The sequence below is a fragment of the Tiliqua scincoides genome, chromosome 10, assembly GCF_035046505.1.
Source record: "Tiliqua scincoides isolate rTilSci1 chromosome 10, rTilSci1.hap2, whole genome shotgun sequence".
In the NCBI taxonomy this organism is placed as follows: domain Eukaryota; kingdom Metazoa; phylum Chordata; class Lepidosauria; order Squamata; family Scincidae; genus Tiliqua; species Tiliqua scincoides.
Window position 1 is genome coordinate 29,708,770 of NC_089830.1, and position 27,456 is coordinate 29,736,225.

General features: G+C 51.8%; 1 protein-coding gene across 2 annotated transcripts in view; it reads left to right on the top strand.

Annotated features, from left to right (window-relative positions):
- The window catches only part of LOC136661466 (leucine-rich repeat and fibronectin type III domain-containing protein 1-like protein), a 44,130-nt gene that overhangs the window by 3,223 nt on the left and 13,451 nt on the right, over nucleotides 1-27,456 (top strand). For both annotated transcript variants that reach the window (XM_066638746.1, XM_066638745.1), the window contains exons 2-3: nucleotides 18,495-18,754; nucleotides 20,321-20,467. The gene's annotated coding sequence lies outside the window, so the exon portion shown is untranslated. The remainder of the gene's footprint in view (nucleotides 1-18,494; nucleotides 18,755-20,320; nucleotides 20,468-27,456) is intronic.

Sequence of the window (27,456 nt, forward strand, 5' to 3'; positions counted from 1 at the left end):
CCAGACAATGGGTCTGGGCGGAACCTCCAATTGTGCTCAGGTCTTGGGTGGCCTCAGCTCTGGCACTCTGTGCAGTGTTGGTGCTGGGCAGGAGTTCAGACAAGAGGGTCCTGGGTTCAGAATAACACTGGTTATTAGAGGGCCAGTTCTCTGAATGCCACTTGCAGGGGAGAGAGAGGGGCAAGAGAGGGCAGCTTGCCTTCCTCACCTGTTGCGTGAGCTCCCCTCTGGGAGTTGCTGGTGGACCATTGTGTGTAACGGGGTGCTAGTAACAGGGTGTTGCATGGACGGACAAATAGGGCCAAGTCTGCACATGAGAGCAATGCGAGGCAGCCCGGCTCTGCTGCATGAGTGATGAATGGTTAAGGGAGGCCCTTGGCTGGTGGCCTATTTATTTGTTGTATACATTTCATTCCAGTTCCTGAGAAGGGTCTTGGCCTTTAGCTCGGAGCGGGTTCGAGTTCTGGGTTCTGGAGAAATGCAGAGTAAGCTATGGCGAGGCCTGAAAGCTGAGCAGCTGCTGGGAGTGCCTGATCCAGCTGGGCGGCTGGCGCCTGACAGCTTCCTCTAAGGAACATAAACTGTGGCAAAAGAAATGTAAGAAGGTGATACGGGAGGCCAAGCGAGACTATGAGGAACGAATGGCCAGCAACATTAAGGGGAATAATAAAAGCTTCTTCAAATATGTTAGAAGCAGGAAACCCGCCAGAGAAGCAGTTGGCCCGCTGGATGGTGATTGAGGGAAAGCAGAGATAAAAGGAGACTTAGAGACGGCAGAGCAATTGAATGAGTTCTTTGCATCTGTCTTCACGGCAGAAGACCTTGGGCAGATACCGCTGCCCGAACGCCCCCTCCTGACGAAGGAATTAAGTCAGGTAGAGGTTGAAAGAGAAGTTTCAGATCTCATTGATAAATTAAAGATCAGTTAGTCATAACATAAGAACAGCCCCACTGGATCAGGCCATAGGCCCATCTAGTCCAGCTTCCTGTATCTCGCATTCCACAGGCATGGTGGAATGCCTCATCAAAGATAGAATCTCAAAACACATAGATGAACAAGCCTTGCTGAGGGAGAATCAGTATGGCTTCTGTAAGGGTAAGTCTTGTTTCATGAACCTCTTAGAATTCTTTGAAAAGGTCAACAGGGATGTGGATGCGAGATAACCCATAGACATTATATATCTGGACTTTCAGAAGGCGTTTGACATGGTCCCTCACCAAAGACTACTGAAAAAACTCCACAGTCAGGGAATTAGAGGACAGGTCCTTTCATGGATTGAGAACTGGTTGAAGACCAGGAAACAGAGAGTGGGTGTCAGTGGGCAATTTTCACAATGGAGAGAAGTGAAAAGCGGTGTGCCCCAAGGATCTGTCCTGGGACCGGTGCTCTTCAACCTCTTCATAAATGATCTGGAGACAGGGTTGAGCAGTGAGTTGGCTAAGTTTGTAGACGACACCAAACTTCTGAGTGGTGAAGACCAGAAGTGATTGTGAGGAGCTCCAGAAGGATCTCTCCAAACTGGCAGAATGGGCAGCAAAATGGCAGATGTGCTTCAATGTAAGTAAGTGTAAGGTCATGCACATTGGGGCAAAAAATCAAAACTTCACATATAGGCTGATGGGTTCTGAGCTGTCTGTGACAGATCAGGAGAGAGATCTTAGGGTGGTGGTGGACAGGTCGATGAAAGTGTTGACGCAATGTGCGGCAGCAGTGAACAAGGCCAATTCTATGCTTGGGATCATTAGAAAAGGTATTGAGAACAAAATGGCTAATATTATAATGCCGTTGTACAAATCGATGGTAAGGCCACACCTGGAGTATTGTGTCCAGTTCTGGTTGCCGCATCTCAAAAAAGACATAGTAGAAATAGAAAAGGTGCAAAAGAGAGCGACTAAGATGATTACGGGGCTGGGGCACCTTCCTTATGAGGAAAGGCTACGGCGGTTGGGCCTCTTCAGCCTAGAAAAGAGATACCTGAGGGGGGGACATGATTGAGACATACAAAATTATGCAGGGGATGGACAGAGTGGATAGAGAGATGTTTTTTACACTCTCATATAACACCAGAACCAGGGGACATCCACTAAAATTGAGTGTTGGGAGAGTTAGAACAGACAAAAGAAAATATTTCTTTACTCAGCGTGTGGTTGGTCTGTGGAACTTCTTGCCACAGGATGTGGTGATGGCGTCTGGCCTGGACGCCTTTAAAAGGGGATTGGGCAAGATTCTGGAGGAAAAATCCATTACGGGTTACAAGCCATGATGTGTATGCGCAACCTCCTGATTTTAGAAATGGGCTATGTCAGAATGCCAGATGCAAGGGAGGGCACCAGGATGAGGTCTCTTGTTATCAGGTGTGCTCCTTGGGGCATTTGGTGGGCCGCTGTGAGATACAGGCAGCTGGACTCGATGGGCCTGTGGCCTGATCCAGTGGGGCTGTTCTTGTGTTCTTATGATGCATCTGCCACTGGGATCTGTCTGGGAGCCTTTTCTCTGATGAGGGGCTCTGGGTGGCCTGTGCTGCACAGAGGGCAGCCTGCCAGCCAGCCCCTCACTCTTGTGGAGCTTTCAGTCAGGCCGTTTAGCAGTTGCACTGTGGTGGGCTCCCCTCCCCCCCAGTGGGCCTCTTGATGATTGTGCTGTCTGGTTCTTAAAAGCAGAGGAGGTTGCAGCCTGAGGAGGAAGAAATGGAGAAGGAGAGACTTCCAGCTGCATCAAGGAATAAAGCTAAAATGTCCTGTCCCCCCCTCCCCAAGTAGCAAATCTATCCATGAGTTGCTCCCAAGCAGCAGAGGCCGGAGAGCTGGAGCAGTGTCCTTGGGTGCAACTTTGTCAGGAGTGGCCATGGCTCAGTAGTGGGTGCTTGGCCGTGTTTCCAGCCAGAATGATTCTGGGGGCAAAGGTGGGGAAGGTTCTCTCCCCCAGGGACCCTGCAGAACTGTGTTAATGGGCCTTGGCAAATATTATGGAAGGTCCCAGGAATACTGTTTGCAGTTTTGGTTAAATGTGTATTGAGTGCCTCGGGCTTCAGTGCTAAACACACTTACCTAGGAGTAAGCTCCATGGAACATGATGGGACTGACTTTTGAGTAGACCTGTATGGGCTTGTGCTGTAAGTGGTGTGATTCCTGGAGCGATGGTGAACTGCACCTGTGGGGTGGCTTCTCCTTCCTGGTAGCAAACAGTTTCTTAACTTCTTTGGAGGCTTTGAGCCGGATAGATAAATGCACTAACAGAGGCATCATGTTCTTGCTGCTTCCAGGACTCCCCCTGGTACCTTCTGCTGCGATGTCTCCCTGGGGAGTCTTCCAGGGAAGGGCCTTGCAGGCAGCGGGTGGGTTGAGGTGCTCCCTTCAGACTGAATAGAGCAGCTCCAGAGGTGGGTCTGTGGCCCTGGAGGGTGCTGGTGGCAAGAAGGCAGTCTGCCCAGTCTTCCCTTGGTGGAGGGATCTGGTTTCTCTTGGGTTGCTCTGATCGAGGCATCCAGGGCCGCCTATTGTAGCAAATGGACTTCCTCTTCTGTTGAATGTTTCTCTCCTGAAATCTAAGACTCCAGCGTAATAGACCTCATCCATTTATTCTCAAGACCTCCTCTTCTTGTTAGGAGCTTTTCTTCAGTTACTTGGAGAGCATCAGGTTACCCTCCGAGTCCTCACCTTTTCCCAAGGACTGGAAGGTGAGAAGGAGACCTGCCGATGATTCATAGGCAGGTTCTGTCGGAAGCCTGACCGGAGACAGGAAGATGCCCTGTAGATGTGATGAGAGCCATCCAGTAGTCAGAGCAGAGAAGCTGCCCCACACCTGCCCCCTGCGCCTGCACTCAGCTGCTGATGTATTTGAAGGATGTCAATGCCACTTTTACTCTGAGAAATGAAGAAGCCTGGGGCAGATCATACAGTACAGGGGATTAGGAAGATGGCTGCCCTCTAGCAGGATCATGGCTGCTGGAGCTCTTATCAATTTTACCCTTAGTGGCAACGCGGGAGATTTTCCCTTCTCCCAAGATATTATAACTTGCTGAAGATCTTGCTGGCAGCCTTGATACTGGTTATTTAACAGCTTTGGAGTGTCTACTCTTATGAATTGATTTGGATTGTAAACATGGGCAGGAGGAGGAAAAGGCAGCGAGCTGGTAGGGGTTCTCCATTGAAGGTCTCTAAACAACTTCGATTGGACCAAATAACATCTTGGAATGAGACAGTAAGTGTTACTCCCAATCCTGCTTCATTTAACAAACCTGACTGTCTAGAGACTGAATCTGATCTGGAGGGGGAAGAACGTAACAATACAGTATGTTTGGGAAACACCAAGTCTGGGTCCTGCCCTGAAGTGACTCCACAAAATATTTATGCTTGTGCTGTGGGAGATAAAGACCCAGCTCAAGGAAACCGAAAGGACCAGAGGACCTTGAATCAGGCCGCACAGGCCTCCCAGCTCTGCTGGCTGATCACTCCTAGCTGCGGCTAGAACAGTGCTGGCTGTCTTTCGAGAACAAGTCAGTACCTTCCCAAATTGATGCCCTGCAGGAGCAGTCAGCTCCAAGACCTAAGGGCAGCTCCCCAGCAACAACACGAGTTCACAGTCACATGCAGATAATATCCAAGGATGCCTCTGTCTCTGCGAAAGAACCTAGGACCAAACCTGTCTCCCTGCCTAATACTGCTGGCTCTCACCCACGCATCTCCAAGCAAATCAAATTCTCTTGGAAGTTGGCAGTGCCAGTGAACTCTGGAAAATGGCGGGATAGGATCTGTATAAAATTATCCTTAAGCAAACTTTTATGTATGGAACTAAATCAGATTGATATGATAAGTGCCCAATGGCTAAGTCATTCTGCCTTTAAAACCAGACTCCTTTTGTCCTTTGACACCTCTACAATTCCCCTGACTCTGTTTCGGATGAGACGGTTCCTCGGCACATTTAAAATAACAGCAAAGAGAGTCTTCTCTGATTTCTCAGACTCTGACCGAGAGCTGCTGCCCTCCTCCACACATAGCTCAAAGCCTCTGACCACTGCGTCATCTCCCAACCCTGTACAAAGTGATTCCTGGCTGCTTGCCCAGACAGCTGATAAGATTGCAGCAACATCCTCCTCCAAGGAGCAAACAAACTCTCAGAGCCCAAAAATAATAAAAAACACGATTGAAAGGGATTCAGCTACCCTGCACAGCCTAACTCTCTGCCTAGAAGAAGCCTTAAGGAAGCTGAATCATTCTTCCAACCTGCGATACACAGGAACTGATAAAGACATATGTGGAAAGCTTCCCCTGGCTTTCCCAGCAGAGCCCCACCTGATGCATATGTGAGCCACATGGCAGGAACAAATGAGGGAAGCTGAACCTAAGTCAGTAAGTTATCCTTTGAAGGATGATGAAACAGCTGGTGCTGCTGTGGGCACAATGCCTGAAGAGCCCAGGGAAGACTTTTCAGCATAGCTCGAGGTCGTTGAGATGGACACTATGGAAGTTGTTGAAGAATCCAATAACTCAGGGAACTTGGAGGATCAGTCTGCACCTCTGGATTTTCCTCTACCTACAGAGTTGACTGCTAAAAGGGTATCAACCTCCTCTTCAGGTTTGAACCAACAACCCCTTGAAACTCCAAATGACCAACTGGCCAGGAGGGATCATATGGAGTCACTTTCTACAAGATACCCAGAGAGGGTTATTAACTCACCCACGGAGCTACAGGATGAGATGCCGGACGTAGACACAGAACGTGCCAGGAAACACTCTTCGAGGAATTCTGCGCTCAGCTCTAAGGAGATTAAAAGTACCGGCGATGTTCCTCAGCACCCATCTAACAACCCTCCTCAAACTATGATGTCACCTCAGAAGGGCTTTCCCAGCCGTGACACAAGCCTCCAGTCTTTAGATTTACTGCTGCAGTTGGACATGGATGAGGACGCACTGACCAGGGAGGCCCTGGAGGCATTTAGAGTTCTTCCCGAAAGAACAGGAGCAGCTGCGGATGGTCAAGAAGGTGGAGATGGTCTGGCAAGAATTAACGGACATCGTGCTGACCCCCTGTTCTTCTGCACCACCCAAGAGCTTACCTCCTTTACAAGACTGTCCAACATCTTTCTCAGATGTGCCCCCCCCCAGTGGTGGTCTCTCCTGGCTGAGATCCATCAAGAGCCCCCAGCTGTGAGAGGTTTGCCCTCCTCCCCTTTTTATGGGCGCTCTGCCACCTCAGGGTCATCATCTGTCAATGTGGCTCGGATCCCTGAGCCTATTAAATGGCCTTATAATCCTATGGACTTACCATCTAAGATGTCCACTGTCAGCGGCCCTTGCCAACTGGATGTGGTGTTGGAGGAAGCAGCAGCAGAGACATTCAAATCACCTCCACCAACTAAACAACAGTCAACACCTGCTGATCTAGAGGAAGCTACAGCACAATCACTTCAGCTTTCATCAGAGGATATTCAGTTTAGTCACCTGCTGCAGACATCTTCTACACTTGATCACACTCAATCCCTTTTAGTAACTGGAACAGCCCCAGAAGGAGCTAATCCGCCGAACAACTTGGAAGCCAAATCAAGATTGTCTGAGGACTCTGTCCCTGAGTCTGGGACACAGCAACTTGTTATAAGTAACCAGAGGGGTCTAGACACTCAAATCCCTCAACTGCAATTCCATCAGATTGACTCTTACCCAACTGCTCCCAGAGCATCCCACGAGGCCAGCTGAAAATCCTATCCTGGAGTATCGCTGGCTGGTTTGCAGAGACACGGGGAAAAGAGCTAGACCAGGGGTACTCACACTTTTTTGGCTCGAGAGCTACTTTGAAACCCAGCAAGGCCCGGAGATCTCCCAGAGTTTTTTTACAATGTTCACGCCATCAAAACATATAACATTTACGTGTACAATGTATGTACCTTGCATAACCGAATGAGCCAATATTGCACAACACAACATAATTAACTATAAACATTTTTGTAATTACTTGAGTTTACTTTGATGACTTGCACTGAAGTGAATCAGCCAAGGATGCATAGTCTGGACAGTAGCTGCTGACAGCCAGCCTCAAGCACACTTCCAAATGTTCATCAGTCATGGTGGAACTTAATGATCTTCATGTAGGAAAAGGCTGACTCACATAAATAAGTGGAGCCCTTCCTGCCTCAGGTGCTCTTATATCCCTGTTTCCGAATGAACACACACTCGGTTCTTTGGATTTTTGGAGAGGCAAACAAACAGGCGACAGGAGAATTCAAAGGACTTCTAACGTTTTACTCGTTTGCAAACGGGGCCCTCCACAAACACACACACGTGGAGAGACCCTAAACAATTACAAAGATGCTGGTTTTATAGGATGGTCTAGGTAGGGGAGGGGGGTACAAGAGCCCACAAAGAAAGCAAAACACATCCATGGTAAGCATGAGAAAAATAACAGACCACCAGTTCCACAAACATTTGGCTTGGTTATCAGATCAACATCTTGATCCTCAGGATGTTCAGGAGGGCAATTCGATACGCATCGGCAATTTGTTTACAGAGATATCCGTTACAAAGGATCTGGTACTCTATGCATCCCTTTTATTTGTTTATGGCCCTTGTTTATGACTTTCTGTCTTACCCTTGTGAACATACCACAGCTAACTTGTTCTCTGAGAGAGATTTTTAGATGCTGGCTTTTGGTCAGAGAAGAGCCTTATGGGTGAACTGGGCATCTTGGGATATTTCCATATTGTGAGCTGGGCATACTGGTATCATCCCTGAGGGCCCTATTGCCTTCAAGTGGCTGCAGCTGTGCAGCACACTCTGCTGGATGCTCAGGCCTTACCCTTAAAGGGGCCACTGCTGACACCACATCTACCTCCTCACCAGATCTTCCTCGATTCCAATACAAGTGGGGGAGGGGAGCAGATCTGTATACAGACCAGTGCAAAAACAGGGGAAAGGTGTGGGGGAGAGAAGATCTCTATATAGACATCACAGCAAGACCAGTGCAAAACCCCTTGCATACAGAACCAACAGATGGAAGTTGGGGGGGGGATCTCTATACAGACCAGTGCAAAAACAGGGGAAAGGTGTGGGGGAGGGAAGAGCTCTATATAGACATCACAGCAAGACCAGTGCAAAACCCCTTGCATACAGAACCAACAGATGGAAGTTGGGGGGGGGCAGATCTCCATACATACCAGTGCAAAAACAGGGGAAAGGTAAGTCAGCCCCAGTAGAGTCAACGGGGCTCACTCCCAGGGATGCGTGGACGGGAGAGAAGCCTGCCAGCGGCTCCTCTCCCAGGGAGGAGCCTGCCAGGGGCTCACTCCCTGGGCTCACTCCCTGGGCTCACAAGCCTGCCAGGGGCTCACTCCCAGGAATGCGTGGACGGGAGAGAAGCCTGCGAGCGGCTCCTCTCCACGTCTACTCATGAGTCAGCCCCAGTAGAGTCAACGGGGCTCACTCTCAGGAATGCGTGGATGGGAGAGAAGCCTGCGATCGACTCATTTTGCCTCGTGATCGACCAGTCGATCACGATCGACGTATTGAGCACCCCTGAGCTAGACACTGCCTTAAGAGACCGAGATGTTATTTTACTGCAGGAAACTTGGGCAATTAGACCTATCGAGTTTGAAGGGTTTTCTTCTATATCTTTGCCTGCACAGAAGAATGCAGTAAAAGGTCGCCCAGTTGGAGGCCTTGCTATGTAAGTGAAACCTGCTTTCAGGTATGAGTTGTTGTTTATGGCTGATAGTTGTTGCAAAATACAAGTGATCAAGCTGAAGTTAATGCCCCAAAGCATAATCAGTGTATACATGCCTCCTTTAAAAGATAAATCTGCAACAGAAAAGCAATGGGTATATCTTAGTGGTATAATCAATGACCTGACTGGTAAATTCCCGTCTTATAAATTACTAATCACAGGAGTTCTCAACTCCAGGGTGGGGCAAAATTTATCAACTTTGGGATCTACCTACAGATATGATATTGCCAGAGGCCTGCTTATTAGAAAGGCAATCGAAAGACGAACAATCAATGCTGCAGGGCTGTTTCTAGCCAAATTCTGTATTACCTATGGCTTTATTTGGCTGAACAGCCTAGATGTATTGGGCGATAATGGAGAATTCACTCACATCTCATCTAGAGGTGCGAGTGTCATTGATTACATTTTGGTCCCCCCTCAACTCCTTCCACAGATAGCTAACTTGTGTTGGATACCCTCATTCTAGTGACCACCTACTTCTGATGTGTGATTTAGCTTATTTTCCAAATTGTTATCATAACACTAATATCCAGGAGGAAGCTGGCTTTTCAAGCATAACAAAAATAATAAAATGGGACCCAGATTCTAAGGATTCATTTTGTGCATTGATAGAAACAAAGGAAATCCCTCAGTTGTCTACTTTAGATCAACCAGGGATTATCCTCTTTTTTGAGGATCTAATATCCACTCTCTTGAATACATAAGGTCAGATCCCTTCACCCTGAAGAGCTGAGGGTTGGAGAGATGATTCTATCAAGATTGATCAGATCTGTTTATCTCTGAAAACTGTTTGCAGCACTTATAAAAAATTCAGAGATACTAATAGTAGACCACTTTTACACCAATATTTCAAGCTGACTGCCCGCCTGAAGGATGCTGTTCAATCCATTGCATTGCAGAAGCAAGATGGTCACTCTTAATTAACACTGTTAGATCTAAAAAGTCAAGAGTTTTTGGCAAATAATATCAGGCTGTTTTCATAAAAAGCCAATCGGTATTACCACAATTTCTGCTATTCTGTGGGAAACACATTTTAAATCAATTATTTTTTATGAATCTAAATCTATCTCTGTTGTTAAGGCTAAAGGGGCTGTTGGCCGAACCAATGAAAACTCCTTGCCTAGCTCTATTCTATTAAAAAACCCAAAAGATGGGACTTGAGGTTGATCTGCAAGGGGCTCCCTCTCCTGAGGTTATTATCAGGCTTATGACAACCAGACTACATGACATAGAGACGCAAGAGATTTTAGGCGCAGCACAAAAAAAATGTTCCCCGTTGAATTTCCACCTTAAAATTACATTTGGTCAACAACCAAAATATCTGTCCCTCCTAATACGCCCCCCGGAGAGGAGGGCTTTCACCCTGGCATGTTGTAATGTGACCCCTCTAATGACCTACTCGGCAGATTTAGAAATGCCTCCAGGGGAGAACGTTTGTGTAACTGCTTCTTAGGCGAAGTAGAATCATCTATACACAATATGCTGCACTGTCCTAAATATCAAGCACTAAGACATCAATTTCTCTCTCCCTTGCTCAGTGCTAAAACGGCTTTCAGAGAATGCTATAATTCAGTACCTTCTGGGGGGTGACGACGAGCATATAACCCTTTCAGTTGCACAGTTTCTAAACCTGAGTAACTTGAACCGAGCCAAGCTATTGGTCCCAAGTAACCATTGAGTAGATCACATCCTGGCAGAGTCTTGTAATTGCCTGCTTGTAATTTGGCTGATCTGTCTGTCTGTGTATTGCTTAGGTCTCTATTCTTGGTATGGTATCTGTTCAGAGACCTTATTTACCAAATATTTATGCCAAATAAAGATTGAACGAATGTACAGCACAGGGCAATACAAGTGGTGTCTGTGTGCTGGCCACGTGCTGGGGGGCATTGTGGACACCTCACAGACCGTGCTGGTACTGTGGCTGATAATCATTCACTCCACTCCACTCCCTCCCTCAGGCTGCTGTGTGGTCCTTGGACAAGAAGCAGATCTGGCCTAGGTTAGCAGGAGGCCCATCTTTTCCACCTTTGTGGCTTGGGGCGCCTGCCCTTTTGTGTGGGGACGTGACTAGGGGCCAGGTGCTGCTGGACTTGTCTTGTGTTGCGAGGACTTCACTGGCTGGACCAAGGAGGCATTGCAGGGGGTCCCAGCCCAGTTGGCCCACTGCCTGCTTGTATCCTGCCAGGCTTTCTCCCCTCTTTTGCTGCCTTTCCTCTTTGGAGGAGCTGCCCCTGTCCTCCCCTCTCAAGTTTGGGCTTGCTGAACAGTGGGATGGATTTGAGAGATCTCAATGCAGCTTTGGCTCTGCTGCTGTCCTGATTGTTGGGACTGCTAGTCAGTTAGAGGTGGGTGTTGATTGATCACCTGCCCATTAATCAATTCACTTGAATTAATGTCTTGCACTTCCTCTGGTTAGGGACCAGGGCATGGATGAAAGTAAAACACGGATGAGCGTCTAAGCAGAGCCTTAGTGTAGCTTGCACATTTATTTTGCCAGTGAAAACGTAAATAAGTATATAAACAAGCAGAACTAAAAGAACAGAGGCGGAAATAATGGGAGGTTGGATGAAATCAGACGAAAGAGGAAAGTAAGTGGGTGAAATTGGAGATGCAGTTGTGGTGTAATTGGAAGTGGTTGAAAGAAGAAGGGGAGAGTCCAGGTGGGCCTGTACCAACACGCCACTGTGGGTGCCTTTGTGAACTCCTGGGTGACCTGCAAGGCAGCTGCTTAACGCCTGTTAACCTAACAGCACCTGGGCACCCTCACGCCCGTCCTGCCCACTTCCTTTCATTTCCTGGACAAGGAAGATTTCATTTGTGGCTTCGTGCCAGAGCCACTGCAGTCTCAAGGAGCAAGCAAGCGTGCCCTTCGTTTGCAGCCTAGCCAATTAAGGCTCCCCTTTACTGATCAAAATGGCCCCTCCCCACTGGTTAATCTAATAAATGCATTTATTTGAGTGTTTCTGCTTTTTTGAGTTGAAGGCTCTGTGCTTAAAAATGCTAAAACGTTGGTCATAATTAAAGATTAAAACATAGTCCGACAGTCCCCCACCAATCGGTGAAGCAGCCCTGCTGATGACCAGAGGAGAGCAAAGGAACCTGGTAGTGCTGGTGGAAGGGGGGGCCCTCACTGTTGGAGGAAATTAAAAATAGTTTCCTCTTTGAGTGGAAGCAGAGTAGCTTAAGCAGCGGACCCCCCCCCTCACCCCAGGGAACCTCCCTCACCCAGCTGACTGCTATACAATAAAAAGACAAAGAGGCAATGGCTTGTTAAAGTTGCACAGAAAAGAAGTTGTTTTACTTACAGTTCCGTAGAATGCATATTTACAGCATCTGATTAGGACCAGAGGTTCAGCTAAGGCCCTGGAGCTGCCTTGCCCTGCAAGCCTTGTGCTCAAGATGGCCTGGGCATCAGAGCCCTGGTGTGCGCATCTCAGCAGGTCGGTGGTCAGAGGACAAGAGGAAGTGCTCAGAGGAGAAGGGAAGGATCAAGGGTTAGGGCCGCACCCACAAGGATCACAGAGAGAACAGGTAGAAAGGCCAGAATCACTGGGCCATAGCTTGACATCCTAGTTTGATCCCTCTGGACAGCAGACAGAGTTGCACCAACTCCAACACTCACCACCCTTAAGGGGACCCTCGTGGCCCTTGAATCGAAACAACCTTTGCCTGGCTTTGGATTACTGGCAGTGGGGTGGGAGTGCCTGCTTTCGTGGGGTTTCTTAGGCCTCTGCCTATGGGACGTCCCGGGACGAGTCCCTGGCAGCACTTCTAGACAAAGCTAGGGAGGAAGCCTGCCCGAGACCCTGGAGTGTTGCTCTGGGCAGGAACAATGACTCTGCAGCTGCCTGCGCTACTGAGGCGGCTGCTTCCAGGGCTGTGCCCAGGCCCTCCACAGGCCCATGAAGCAGAGCTGGCTGGTGGTCAGCTTTGGGGGTGGGGGAGATGAGCCTTTCTGGTTGCAGTGGTTTGGCTGCTTGAGGCTGGGAGTGCTCCTGCGTGAGTGGCTGGGCAGCATCTCTGCGTTCCTGGCCACCGGTGCTTCCCCCGCCTCCTTCTCTTCTGGCTGCAGGAAGCCCTTTTGGAATGTAGGCAAGCCCCGCTGTTCTCCAGGTGACTTTATAAGCAGCCTCTGGCTTCAGAGAGGTCTGAGAACTGCTGGGGTGGTGGCCGTATGTGAGGAGGAGAGCCGGGGTCAGCTGGGTTGGTTTCCCCTCTGCCCCTGCCTTGACCCACCCTGGGCTTTGCTCCTTGCTATGTTAACAACAACAACAACAACAACAACAGTATTTATATACCGCTTTTCAACGGAAAGTTCACAAAGTGGTTTACAGAGAAAATGAAACAAACAACCAATGGCTGCCTGTCCCAAAAGGGCTCACAATCTAAAAGGATGCAAAAGAACAGCAGCAGAGAGTCACTAGGAAAGACAGTGCTGTGTGAGGAGGGCCAGTTACTCTCCCCCGCTAAATAAGAGAGGGGCACCCGCTTCAAAAGTGCCTCTTACCCAGTCAGCAGGGGTAAGGTGCCTGTCCACGTGCCTTGTGGCCCCAGTGGCATCTAGTGGCTGTTCAGCGGCTGCCTCCCCTTCCCTTGGTGGAGTGGGGGCCCTGTGAAGTAGGGCTGGGCCGTCTTCCTTGGACCATGCAGAGCTCTTTCTGGCTTGTGACCCACTGGAAACGTGCCTCTCCTCCCTCTTTGGAGTGTGGCTTGCCAGGGCAGAAGCCTCCGCCTCCAAGTTCTGGCCGGCCTCCAACTGCCTCTCTTCCCTGCCGCAGTCCTCCTCCACACTCTGGTGGACACCTGGGAGAAGGCCCTGCTTAGGCCTGCAGTGCTCCTTGCCAGCTGGGTGAGTGTGGTGGTGACTCAGGAGCAGAATGTGCTTCCGACGAGGAGGCTGGCATGTGTGTGTGTGCCCGGCAAAGGGCTCCTTGGCGAGCAGCCCTGTCGGCTTCCCCAGCTGCTCTGTGCAAGTGGAACAGGCATGACCAGCCGTGAAGGGCTTGCCCCGAGGGCCCTTCCTCAGCAGCCGTACGGAGTGAGTCAGAAAGTTCCCCAGATGCCCAGAGTTTATTCACTCCACAGGTGGCTTGCAAATACTGCCCCCCCCACATCCCGCCTGGGACTTTGCCCAGCAATTTGTGGGTGTTGTGAATGGAGTCCTGGCCCATTCTGCTTCCTGAGCAAGGATTAGGGTTGGAGCAACCATAACCCTTTCAGTGACAGCACCCCGCAGTTGGGGCTGCCTGGAGGGGCTCACTTTGCCCCCCCTTCTTTGGCACTCTTGTGTTTCTGCTCTTCCACCTGGGCTTTGGTATCTCTACTGCTGAGTGGACCTCTTTTTCCAGTTGGTCTTGCTGGGATGGTGTTGATGGTTCTTAGCATTCTGGATGCTGCTTTGAACTTGGCTGTATGTTAGTGGTGTCGGCTGCTTTGGAACTGGAAAGGCGTGGTAAAAATGGCCAGGTAAGCGAATCCCTGATGGGGGGCGGGTTGCAGTGATGCTGCTTTCCTGGGAGGGTGCCTGAAGCACTGTGGACTGGCCAGGCTTCGTTCCCTGGAGCCTGGGAGGGCGAAGAAAGCTGTTGGCACCTTGAAAAGAAGAGAAGGCCCCTCTGGGGTCGTTTTCCTGTTTTACACCGAGTATTTATTTGATCTGTGCAATGGGAATAGTGATGTCATCCAGTCACGGGCCATTAGTCACCCACACTGGTGCTGGTGGCAGCTTTGCTGGGGTGTGCTCCAGTCCGGCGTTGCCACACTTGGGCCTCTGGAATTCCTGAAACCTCTGTGGGCTGGACCAGGGCTCAGCCCTCCTTCTGGGGCTGGCAGAGGCCTCCTTGACATCCTGGCCTCTGCTTCCTGCAGCGGCTGCCACCCCAGCCTGTGGGTGCTAATGGGCAGGGAGGAGGGCAGCTGGCCCTTGGTGCCACATGGCCACCTCCTGCTTGGGTGTCTGAAACCGGCCACGTTTAGAGCTGGAGCTGACTTGCAAGTTCACTTGGGAGCCCTTCTCTTGCTCTTGTTCTCAAACCCCTGTGGTGGGAGGGAAGAGAATCCACCACCTCCACTGTTGTGTGCCGCAGCTGGGCAGGGAATCCTGCTGCCTAAATGCTGGGCCAGGTTTTCAGACTCTGTCTGCTGGAGGAATCCTGGCTTGGGCCCAGCTCTGAGGCTGACTGGCGACTTCTGTTGTGGCTGGATGGGGGTGTGGGGGGGGGGGTCTAGGCAAAAGGGCGTTGAGGTGTTCTGCAGATCGCCGAAAGGTGCCTTCAGCTCCTGTCTGGCCTGGGCTGCTCTGCTCTACACGCTTCCTGGCTCTTGCTTCTTCTCAGGGCCTGCTGTGTGCCAGCCTGCCTTCTCTCCCTGGGGCTTGCAATGCTGCATCCTTGCTGAGGGGAGGGGTGTTCTGCATGGTCTTTTTTGCCTGCAGCTTTCCATCTGTGACTCTCTGCATGGCCAAGTCCTCCCCTTCAGGCCTTTGGTGGATTGTCCAGCCTGCCCTGTGGCTTCCTGTTGGGCTCTTAGGATGTGTGTGGCCACCGGCCAGGCTGTCATGTGCTGCTCCCTGGCAGGCTTGGCTTTGTGGTTGCAGAGCTTTCAGGAGAGCTTGGCAGATGCAGCCAGGCCCACCTGGTTGCGCTTTGCTGTTGGCAAGGAGGAGAAGTTCAGGCTGCAGCTGCAGAAATTGGGGTCTATGGGAGGACCTTCCTGGTTCCCCCCCCCCCATGGATGCCGGTTTGGTGCTTTCCCTGCACTTCTGGGTGTGAAAGGGAACTTTCAGAATTCTGAAGCATTGGACCACCTTATTCCAGAAATGTTTTCCTGTTCCTGGGGCTGATGCAAGTGGAGCTGGAGCTGTCCTCCTGGATCTGACCATGGTTTACCCAGCCTGGCTCGCTGGCCTGAAAAGCAGCCGGCCTCTGGAACACCCCCCCCCCCCAAGCAGAGCTTCTTGGAGACTCTGTAATCCATCTGTGGGGGAGGGTCCAGAGGAGTGGATCCCAGAGTGGCCCTTGGGCAAGGCCTCAGATAGTGTCGGGGGAGAGGTTTTACCTCACCCTGGTCCTCTTCCCTGTTGTGGCTGTAGTTCTGGTCTTGGGCAAGTATGGAGAGGACCACCACCTCCTGCCTCTCTGCAGCCAGCCAGCTCATCACTGCCCTTCTCCCTCTTTATAGGGCCAGCTCTGTTCCCGCCTCTTCCTTCCTGGTGAGGCTTAAAGGGAAGCCCCCTGGCCCCGCACGGTTCTATGGCCAGCATCCTCTTTCCTCCTTCCCCATACCTCTCAGTTTGCCCCTCAGGCATGGGGTTGCTCGGCACCTCTTGCACCTCTGCCCAAGACCCTGCCCCAATTGCTCTGCTCTCCCCCTCTGCCTGGGGTTGCCCCCCTTTCGTCCCTGCCGGGGTCTTACAGGTCTGCATTTGACAGCGGCAGCCCTCCCCTGCTGAGGCGTGGGAGCTGTCCTTTGGACCAGCTGGCCGGCTTGCCCTTCTGGAGACCCCCCTTGAGGTAACTCAGGGCCCCTGACACCATATAAAGAGGGCTTATGGGGGAGGGGCGAGCAGAGGTTGATAACTGGGTGTCGGAGATGTAGGCAGCTCACCTGCAGGCACTGGTGCCAGAGGTAGGTGGGGATGATGCCGACCGCCTGCTGAGCAGGTTTCTCGCCCCTGGCTCTTGGGGAAGGGGCCTCCGTCTGGTGCTGCTGTACAGGCTCCAGCTGCTGGATTCCCAAGCACCAATCCTGCTGTGTGCAGGGCCACATCCTGGCAGAAGCCCTGAGGGACTTGCTTTCCAGCAGCAGGAGGTGGCCTCAGTATCCTTGGGCCAGCAGACCAGATCTGTCAGCCGACTGATGGGGTTGCAGTCCTTGAGAGATGCAGCCTCCTCGGATGGCTGCCTGAGACATGTCTGGCCCTTCTTCAGGGACCGAGCGGCAGGCCCTGGCAGAGGCCTTCTTGCTCCCCTTGGGCAGAGAGACGGGTGCTCAGGGCTGTTCTGCTGGCAACTTGGCAGTGGAGGCCTTTAGCTTGCTGGCAGTCTCACTCCCCCTTCACTCTGCAGTGGGTGCTGACCTGGCTTGCCAGGATCCTGGCAAGAGAGCTGTGCCGCATTTGGTCAGGAAAAAGCTGTGTCTTGCTGAGCATGAGGTATCGATCCAGTCCCCCCCCCCCCCCGCCAGGCAACTTAGTATTTGCTTCTCAAAATAACCCTTGCTGTGTTGCAGTCAGGGAAAAGCTTGGTGCAGGTTCTGGAAGGCAGCACGAAGCCATGCTCAGGGTGCAGAAGGTCTGCTGAGTGGAGAAGAGTGGCAGGTGGGGGATGACCTGGAAGGAAAGGCCCCCTCTGTCCTGGAGCTGGTGCCTGGTCCTTGGCTGGACCTGGCTGTGATCCAGGCCCACGCGACTCCTATATGTTAGCAAGGGTAATTCAGCAGCTGAAGATCCAGGATCAAGTCTTCCTCCTCCTGCCTCAGTCTCTCTCTCTCTCTCTGCTTTAGCAAGCACAGCAAAGCTTCTCTGGCACTCGGCACATGACCTAGTCAGCTCTGTCCCAAATTCAGATTGTTCCAGCTGCTGAGTGTTTAGTTCACAGCGCTACAGAGTTAGGGCAAAAAGGCTGGGATTCAATCTAGACTTTGTGATTGGGACCTTATAACTTGAAAACGAATCTTTCTTTGGGTGGGAACACCAGCTACAGAAGCCACCACTGAGCCGGCCCCCCCCAGGACCCTGTCCACCTCCCCCGCCCCCTCTTGTCACTACCTCTTGTGTCATCACAACAGTCCTGTCAGGTGGCAGCTTGAGGGCCAGCTGTGGGCTGAGACAGCAAGAGGCTGTACAGGTTTATGTCAAGAACTCAGTCTTGATAAGGCAGGACCGTGACTGGTTTGGATTCAAGCTCTCCCTTGCACCGGCTTACAAAAGTTGATGCAATCCCCCAGCGAGGCTCTGTGATCCCAGTGGGGTCCAATCCACATGTTGAAAACCACTGCCCTAGCAGGCATCCCAGAGCACGAGGCCTGTGGCTGCATGGCCAGCGCTTTCAGGTAGAGGCTGGGCTGAGTGGCAGGTGGCTCCGTTGTGTTTCTCAGCCAGTCAACATGCCGGCGTGTTCTGGAGAGAGATGAGTCAGGCAATTGGCGAGGTGATATCTGCCCATCCTTTTCATGGTGGTCGTCTGAACAGCCTGACTATGAAATGCCTCTTCCTCCAACCTGCCCCCGGACACAAGGAGCCCCTTCTCTGTGGGGGTGGGTGGGTGCGAACATCTTGGGTGCTTTGCGCTGGGTGCAGCTCTCACACCTCCTGTGGTCTCCCCCTTCTTGCTTTCAGGGCCAGGAGAGTCAACTGCTTTGGCCGTCAGGTTGTGTACCTGGGCTTTGCTTCTCTGCCACCCTCCCCAACCTGGTTTTATTTTGCATCAGAGGTTTCGTCACAGAGGTGCAAAAGCAGTGCAGAGACCCAGTGCCAGTTCTCAGATGTGGGCTGTGCCAAGGCATGGCCAGGTGCCCGCTGTGTGGAGACCGAGTGGCTTGGTCTCCCCGCGGAAGTGGCCTCTCCTGGGACACCAGGTCCCTGTGTCCCTCCCTCCCTGTGTCCAGAGGTGCCTCTGCCTTGGATCTCTGGATCCTGCCTGGGGTTGGACCAGCTGTCCCAGACAGAGACACCTGTCTAGCCCTGAAGGTCTGTGGGCTGTGGGAGAGGGCAGGGGACTCAGACCCTCTTGTTCAGTACTGGAGAGACCCATATGACCCACATTAATTCTGTGTTTTTCAGGGATGGAGCACCTGAATCCAGTTCGCCGGATGTCGGTGCCAGGGCTGGACGTGACTCCTGTTTCCCAGCGTGTGCAGGAGAAGTCGGCTGGGCTGTTCTAGCTGGGCCCTGCTGTGGCTGCAAGGCAGCGTCTCCTTCCTGCTGGCCTTTCTCTGTGCAGGGACCCGGGTTTAAAGAAGCTCCCCGCACCCTGTGCCATATGGATCTACATTGTGTCCCCCCGATGTCATCTAGGAAGGAGAAGGGCAGCTTCCGCTGAGGTAGGGGCTGTGCGAATGGGTGTTCTTGTGCTGCTGAGGTGCTGAGACATGGCTTGGTGCAACCCAAGTGTGAATTTAGCCAGGAATGAGGTGTGGCTGCGGCACTGCCGTGGGTGAGGGTGGTGAGAGGATAGCTGCTGCTGGGATCCCAGGCACCCAAGAAGGCTTGGCTGAGGCTTCTGCAAAGGCTGGTGCCTGTTTGGGTCCCCTGTCAGGAGGCGGAGCCCTGGTGGGAAGTGGGCCTGCGAGCAGCGCAGCACAGAATGGAGCTGGGCAGTGTTGCTGCCACTGCAGACTCTGGGCTGCATTCACGGGCACTCCGGGGCTTTCCGGCTCCCCTGAAGGGACACAGCGCATACCTGCTTCTCCTGCTGCACACAAATCCTGCTGTACCTAGAGGAGGGAGGGGGAATCCCCCCACCATCCCTGGAGGTTTCTCACGCACACCCCAGGACAGAAGAGATCCCACGCAAGCGCACAGCTACAATGTGATGGCTGGGGGGTGCTGTCTGCCTGGAGGGCCACCCACGTCTTCTGCTTGCCCCAAGTGGGTTGGCGGAGGATTCTTGGCCAACCCTTCCAGTGGTGTGGGGCAGGGCCTGGTCTGCCTGCTGTGGCAGCCCCCCCCCCCCAAGATGCAGTTCTGTTTCTTGCAAAGTGGTCTCCTGCCTGTGGCCTTAGCAACTTGTGGGTTGCCAGGCAGGGGTGAAGCAGCTGGAAGGGAGGGGTGTTTGGGGCACTTGCACTGCTCCCCTCATTTGGGAAGTTTTCCCCATCAGGATTGAACTCAGCTGTGTGTGTGTGTGTGTGTGTGTGTGTGTGTGAGAGAGAGAGAGAGAGAGAGAGAGAGCACATGAGCACTTCTTTCTGCTTGTATGCTTAGCCAGAAGTTTCCCAGGTCAGTTCATGTTGGCTTCTCCTGAGCCTGGGGGGGGGCGCACTGACAGCTAGCCAAGGTTGCCCTCTGTTAAAGGCATCAGCCCCTCCCTCTTGCGCAGTGTGCCCCGGCAAAGGAATATCTCCCAGGGTGGATTCTGGCCAGCTGACAGTTCCTTGGCTCGTTCCCGCCTGCACTCACTGGCTGTCACTCTCTGAGCTTTCAGGCAGGGAAGGGTCTCTCCCCAACCCAGTGCTGTGTGTTCCTCCACCGCCCAGGTGCTCAGTGCCATCCAGGAGTAGAGCAGTTGCTTTGGGAGCTTCTTTTCCCTCTGTGTCTGGTTGCATACCTTGCTTTCATGGGGAGGGTGGAGGATTTGGGCATCTTTCTGTTGCCTGTTCCTGAAGAAGAGCCTTGGCAGTGGTGCGGGAACACCAGCTTTACCTGCCACAGACCCCTCCCCTTGGTAGCTGCCGCTCCAGGGAAGACCTTCTCTGCCTGAAAGCCTGGAGAGCCTCTGACTGTCGGGGCGGGCACCGCTGAGCTGGATGGAGCTGTAGGACTCCAGTTGAACTGAGCAGTGAGCAGTGGGCACCCCTGGAGTGTTCCTGAAGTGTGTGTGCTGTCCTTGCTGCGCCTGCTGACTGTAGTGTTGCCTCTGGCCAAGAGCATGACGTCTTTCTTTTCAGGGGGGATGGCTGCCTCGGAGCCTGCGCGGGACCTGCAGATGGAAAGCCTGAGTGGCGAATCAGTGACTTCAGGAACTCCAGGGATGGGCCTGAGCTGCTGAAGAAAGTGTGTCAGAGGCCGGAGCAGATCTGGCTGTCACGCTGAAGGTCGCTGGAGAGTATAAGAGCAACTGATCTCCCCTTTGTCCCCGGCCTGCCCTGCTGCTGGCACCCGCATGCCCCACACGCCGCCAGATTCGCTCTCTGGCCAGGTCACGCTGCAGCTACGGGAGATGTCAGGATGGGGGCTGGAAAGCCTGCCCTCCTGTCAGAGCTGGGTTAAGCTTGTTGGCAGATGCCGCCACCTGCCTGTTATCCTACATCAAGGCAGGGAAGCACATGGCTGTGAAGCAAAGTGTGATCCATGCATCAGCAAACCCCCCCCCCCCATCAGTGCAGAGAAAAGGTCACTGCACCCAGGATGAAATCTCCCTCCAGGGCTGTGTTTTGTTTGCAAGTTAATTTGCATTTAGAACTGCTGTGACTCAATCCACCTACCTTGTTTGCCAGCAAGTCATTAAATTGGGTATTCTGTGTTGTACAATTCTCCCTGCTCACAGCTCGATGCGGTTTTATATTGTGGGTTTCAATTAAGCTATTAACACGTTTTATGATTCAGAAAATTGTCCCCCAGGTGCATTCTCCTGCTATCGTTGTACGTGAAGCTTTTTGTTTCCGTCCAGAAGGCTCGTGAGAGGGTGAGAGTGAACACGTTTTGTCTCCTTTTGAGATGGACTTTTGCAGACCTGGGGTGATGCTGAGTGTGTCTATCTCGGCAGTTAAGGTTTTCTTCTGCTGCAGTTTCAGCCGTGAGCAAAGGTGCACTTGGATGGCGCAGGGAGCTTTTGGGAAAGAAAGAGGCAGATAATTGCACTGTGTGTTTGTGGCATATTTCCTGCCGCCTGTCATTGGGGTTTAGGAAGCCAGATGGCAGTCTCAGTAGTCATTGATTTTTTATCCCTCCCTGCTGGCCACATGCGTAGACACACTAGTAATAAAGGGCTCAGAAACCAGTGAGGGTGGTGGCTGCATGATGGGCAACCAGTGGCTCCAGACAGCTGGACCAGGAGGTCATTGTCTCTTTGGTGGGATAAGTGTGCATGTTTTACATGTCGCCTGGCAGTGAGACCTTAGCAGCCAGTGGTTGCCACTGTGAGGCTGTCAGCTTGTCCCTCTCCAGGTGCGTGCAGGCCTGGGACTTAGCCATAGTCGTGCTCTTGCTTGACTTTCTTTGCTTGCTTGCACTCTTCCCCAGGCCACACCTTCTGAGCATGTCAGTAGTCAGCACTTTGGCTCCTAGTCCACAGGCTGTTCTTTGAGGCTCCACAAGAATGCAGAGGCTGGTTCACTTGCGCCTTCACATACACTTGCAATGTCACCCTGTTAAGGCGGAGAGGGAATTTTACTCTCTTCACTAAGACAGAGAAGCAGCAGGAAGCTTTTCTCAAGGCAGAGGCCATCCGGCGAAGGAATAGCGCAGATGGTCTGTCTCAACACTAAACCTGTATCTAACTATGTACAGGATGAGCAGATATGAAGAGAATTCAGCAGCACCTCAGACAGGAAACTCAGCTCTGACACAACCCTGAAACACATCACCTGAGCGCATCACCTGAGCTCTGACAGGACAGGTCCACACACAGAGCAACTGTTGTTTTGGCCCCGCCTACTAGAAGGCCGTAAGCACCAATCAAAAGACCGACTACCTCACCCCCCATCACTGACAGCTTAGGGGATCGCGTGCCCTGCTCCCTCCAGACCACAGATTCCAGGGTCCTCTGTCCAGATACCCCGACACACCCTTGCTGTTAAGCCTGCGTTCCCAGCATGTACTTGAGGCCTGGTGGGTTGAGGCTTGACCAGCCCTTTTGGAGAAATGGCAGAAGGGGAGGTGCTGAGTGTTTATCCAAGACTCTGCAAAGTCTTGTCAGCCCTTCCTCTGCTGCTGGAGGCCTTGCTCTGTCAGGTGTGGCTGCATTTATTACTTCACCTGCACCTGGTGGTGCCAGGAGGGGGCAGTGTGATGTTCAGCCAAGCATTGACTGTCCCAGGCCATGCCTGTCGCCCACCATCACTGGCCTAGGAGAGGGGCTGCTGTGACTGTGTTTCTGCGAGACAGTGGTGTTTGTGCCTGTGTTGCACTGTCCCTGTTGGGTGGGCGCATGCACTCTCCTCCTCCAGTGTGTCAGGGTGATGTGTAAGCCCTGGAGGTGCATAGCTGGTCTGAAGGGAGAGTTCTGGGAAATGGCCCCAGCCGCTTATCCTGTGTGGTTTGGGTGATGGTGTCTGCAGGAAGGATGGGCCGCGTGGTCCATCTGTGCCCTTGCCTGCTCCTCTGATGAGGAAGTGTCCTGATTGGTGGGCTCCCTGTTTCCTTGAACCGTTGCAAGATGCTCTGGTCTTTCCATTGAAGGTGATGATTCCTCCGAATGCATCTGAATCGAGGGTTTCTAGGTGATGAGTTCTGGATCTTGCTGCATCCTGGGAAGGTGCCTGTCAGCGTTCAGCAGTGGTGCCCTTTCCCCCTCCAGTGATTTCCTACTGAAAGGCTCTCTAGTGACACACAGACCTGGTCCCTGCTGGCTGCTCCCTCTCCAGGAGAAGTGCTGTAACGTGCCAGCAAAGGTGGCCCTCTTTGGGGCAGTGGCTGGGGGCTCTTCATGATGAGGGCTGTTGCTCTACTCCTCCTCTCAAGTGCAGGTCCCTTTTGGAGGCAGGGCTGTGTGGCTGGGCTTGAGGGTCCTGCCAGCATTCGCCTGCTGGCGTTTGGGCCTTGTCCGTGCTTAAGTACACACGATCCCCAGTGGCCCTTGTCTCTTGGAAGCAGGAGTGGTGACACAGTGGAGAGGATTCCTCCCAGGGGCCTTTTCGATGACTTCAAGTTGTGTCGTTCTTGATGGAACGAAGATGGGAACGCTGTCATGGGTGGCAGGCGCTCCTTTCAGCCACCAGGGGGCGTGCTCTCCAGGAGCCCCTTCGTGACTTCCTGCTAATTTTCTTCTATCTTTTACATCTGTGTCCTGTTGCCTGTCTGGTTTTGAGGGATGACTTGATTTCTGTTGGCATCCTGGACCGCAGTCTCCAGGAGCAGAGGCAGGGGGAAGGGTGTAGCCGGGAGGTCCTGGAGGCCAAATTTAGGCTTTTAGGCAGGAAGCTTAAAGCCAGGACCTCAAAGGTAGGGTTCTCGGAAGTGCTACCTGTTCCACGCGCAGGGCCAGCTAGGCAGGCAGAGATCAGGAGTCTCAATGCGTGGATGAGACAGTGGTATAGGGAGGAGGGGTTTAGATTTGTTAGGCACTGGGGAACGTTTTGGGACAAGTGGGGCCTGTACAAGAGGAACAGGCTTCACTTGAACCAGAATGGAACCAGGTGCATGACATTAAAAAGGTGGCAGAGCAGCTTTTAAACTGATCCCTGGGGGAAGGCTGACAGGAGCTGAGGGGCATCCAGTTTGGGACTCCTCATCCCTATGGTTCAAGGATGGGGAGGTTAGAGAACAATAAGACAAAAGCAGAGTAGGAGAAGAAATTGGGAATGGTAGCGCGATGGGATGTGATAGACAGTTTGGCACAATGAGAGGATGCAGAGACAAAGGAGCGAATAAGTAGCCCATCCTGGGGCATTCCGTGTACAAAAGCTTTTATGCAAATGACCGAAGTCTCCGAGCAAAGACGGGAGAACTGGAGTGTCTGGTGAGAAGGGAAAACATTGACATAGTGGGCATAACGGATACCTGGTGGAATGCGGAGAATCAGTGGGATACCGCAATCCCAGGCTATAAACTCTACAGGAGGGACAGGCAGGGGCGTGTTGGAGGTGGGGTGGCCTTTTATGTTAAGGAAGGGATAGAATCCAGCAAAGTAGAGATTGAAGGTGGGTCTGACTCCACCGTAGAATCTCTGTGGGTTAAATTACCAGGCCTGAGGAGCGATGTAATACTGGGGGCGTACTGTTGTCCTTCAGACCAGAAACCGGAAGGGGACCTTGAAATGAGGAAACAGATCAGGGAGGTGACAAGGAGGGACAGGGTTGTAATCATGGGGGACTTCGATTATCCTCATATTGACTGGGTCAATTTGTGTTCTGGTCACGAAAAGGAGACCGGATTCCTTGACGTGCTAAATGACTGTGGCTTAGAGCAGCTAGTCATGGAGCCCACCAGAGGACAGGTGACTGTGGATTTAATATTGTGTGGTACTCAGGACCTGGTTAGAGATGTAAATGTTACAGAGCCATTGGGGAACAGTGATCATGCTGCGATCCGTTTCGACATGTACGTGGGGGGAAGAATACAGTAATAGAGGCCCAGCAGAGGTGTATACTACAAAGAAAGAAGGGTTCCACTAAATCCAGGAGGTGCCCGCATGGCTAACGAGCCAAGTTAGAGAGGCTGTAAAGGGCAAGGAAGCTTCCTTCCGTAAATGGAAGTCTTGCCCTAATGAGGAGAATAAAAAGGAACATAAACTGTGGCAAAAGAAATGTAAGAAGGTGATGCGGGAGACCAAGAGAGACTATGAGGAACGCATGGCCAGCAACATTAAGGGGAATAATAAAAGCTTCTTCAAATATGTAGAAGCAGGAAACCCGCCAGAGAAGCGGTTGGCCCTCTGGATGGTGAGGGAGGGAAAGGGGAGATAAAAGGAGACTTAGAGATGGCAGAGAAATTAAATGAGTTCTTTGCATCTGTCTTCACGGCAGAAGACCTCGGGCAGATAACGCTGTCCGAAATGGCCCCTCCAGACCAAGGAATTAAGTCAGATAGAGGTTAAAAGAGAAGAAGTTTCAGACCTCATTGATAAATTAAAGATCAATAAGTCACCATGCCCTGATGGCATCCACCCAAGAGTTATTAAGGAATTGAAGAATGAAGTTGCTGATCTTTTGACTAAAATATGCAATTTATCCCTCAGAACGGCCATAGTGCCAGAAGATTGGAGGATAGCAAATGTCATGCCTATCTTTTAAAAGGGAAAGAGGGGGGACCCGGGAAACTATAGGCCGGTCAGCCTAACATCTATACCGGGTAAGATGGTGGAATGCCTCATCAAAGATAGAATCTCAAAACACATAGACAAACAGGCCTTGCTGAGGGAGAGTCAGCATGGCTTCTGTAAGGGTAAGTCTTGCCTCACGAACCTTATAGAATTCTTTGAAAAGGTCAACAGGCATGGGGATGTGGGAGAACCCGTAGACATTATATATCTGGACTTTCAGAAGGCGTTTGACACGGTCCCTCACCAAAGGCTACTAAAAAGAGTCCACAGTCAGGGAATTAGAGGACAGATCCTCTCATGGATTGAGAACTGGTTGAAGACCAGGAAGCAGAGAGTGGGTGTCAATGGGCAATTTTCACAATGGAGAGAGGTGAAAAGCGGTGTGCCCCAAGGATCTGTCCTGGGACCGGTGCTTTTCAACCTCTTCATAAATGACCTGGAGACAGGGTTGAGCAGTGAGTTGGCTAAGTTTGCAGACACCAAACTTTTCCGAGTGGTGAAGACCAGAAGTGATTGTGAGGAGCTCCAGAAGGATCTCTCCAAACTGGCAGAATGGGCAGCAAAATGGCAGATGCGCTTCAATGTCAGTAAGTGTAAAGTTACGCACATTGTGGCAAAAAATCAAAACTTTACATATAGTCTGATGGGTTCTGAGCTATCTGTGACAGATCAGGAGAGAGATCTTGGGGTGGTGGTGGACAGGTCGATGAAAGTGTCGACCCAATGTGCGGAGGCAGTGAAGAAGGCCAATTCTATGCTTGGGATCATTAGGAAGGGTATTGAGAACAAAACGGCTAGTATTATAATGCCGTTGTACAAATCGATGGTAAGGCCACACCTGGAGTATTGTGTCCAGTTCTGGTCGCCGCATCTCAAAAAAGACATAGTGGAAATGGAAAAGGTGCAAAAGAGAGCGACTAAGATGATTTCTGGGCTGGGGCACCTTCCTTATGAGGAAAGGCTATGGCGTTTGGGCCTCTTCAGCCTAGAAAAGAGACGCCTGAGGTGGGACATGATTGAGACATACAAAATTATGCAGGGGATGGACAGAGTGGATAGAGAGATGTTTTTTACACTCTCACATAACACCAGAACCAGGGGACATCCACTAAAATTGGGTGTTGGGAGAGTTAGAACAGACAAAAGAAAATATTTCTTTACTCAGTGTGTGGTTGGTCTGTGCACCAACCTTGTTTGGGACCTTGCACCAACCTTGCACCAACCTTGTTTGGGATTTTCTTCGCTGTCCTGCTGAAGCAGGCCTTTGGAACTGCAACAGAAGGCATCTATCTCCGGACCAGATCAGACGGAAAGCTCTTCAACCTCTCCAGACTGAGAGCAAAATCCAAAGTCCAGCTGAAATGTCTGCGTGACTTCCTCTTTGCCGACGATGCAGCTGTCACTACCCACTCTGCCAAAGATCTCCAGCAGCTCATGGATCGTTTTAGCAAGGCCTGCCAAGATTTTGGACTGACAATCAGCCTGAAGAAAACACAGGTCATGGTTCAGGATGTGGACTCACCTCCCTGCATTACAATCTCTGAGCATGAACTGGAGGTTGTCCATGACTTTGTGTACCTTGGCTCAACGATCTCCGACACTCTTTCTCTCGATACCGAGCTAAACAAGCACATCGGTAAAGCAGCTACCACATTTTCCAGACTCACAAAGAGAGTCTGGTCCAACAAGAAGCTGACGGAACATACCAAGATCCAGGTCTACAGAGCTTGCGTCCTGAGTACACTTCTGTACTGCAGCGAGTCATGGACTCTTCGCTCACAACAGGAGAGGAAACTGAGCGCTTTCCACATGCGCTGCCTCCGACGCATCCTCGGCATCACCTGGCAGGACAAAGTTCCAAACAACACAGTCCTGGAACGTGCTGGAATCCCTAGCATGTATTCACTGCTGAAACAGAGACGCCTGCGTTGGCTTGGTCATGTTGTGAGAATGGATGATGGCCGGATCCCAAAGGATCTCCTCTATGGAGAACTCGTGCAAGGAAAGCGCCCTACAGGTAGACCACAGCTGCGATACAAGGACATCTGCAAGAGGGATCTGAAGGCCTTAGGGATGGACCTCAACAAGTGGGAAACCCTGGCC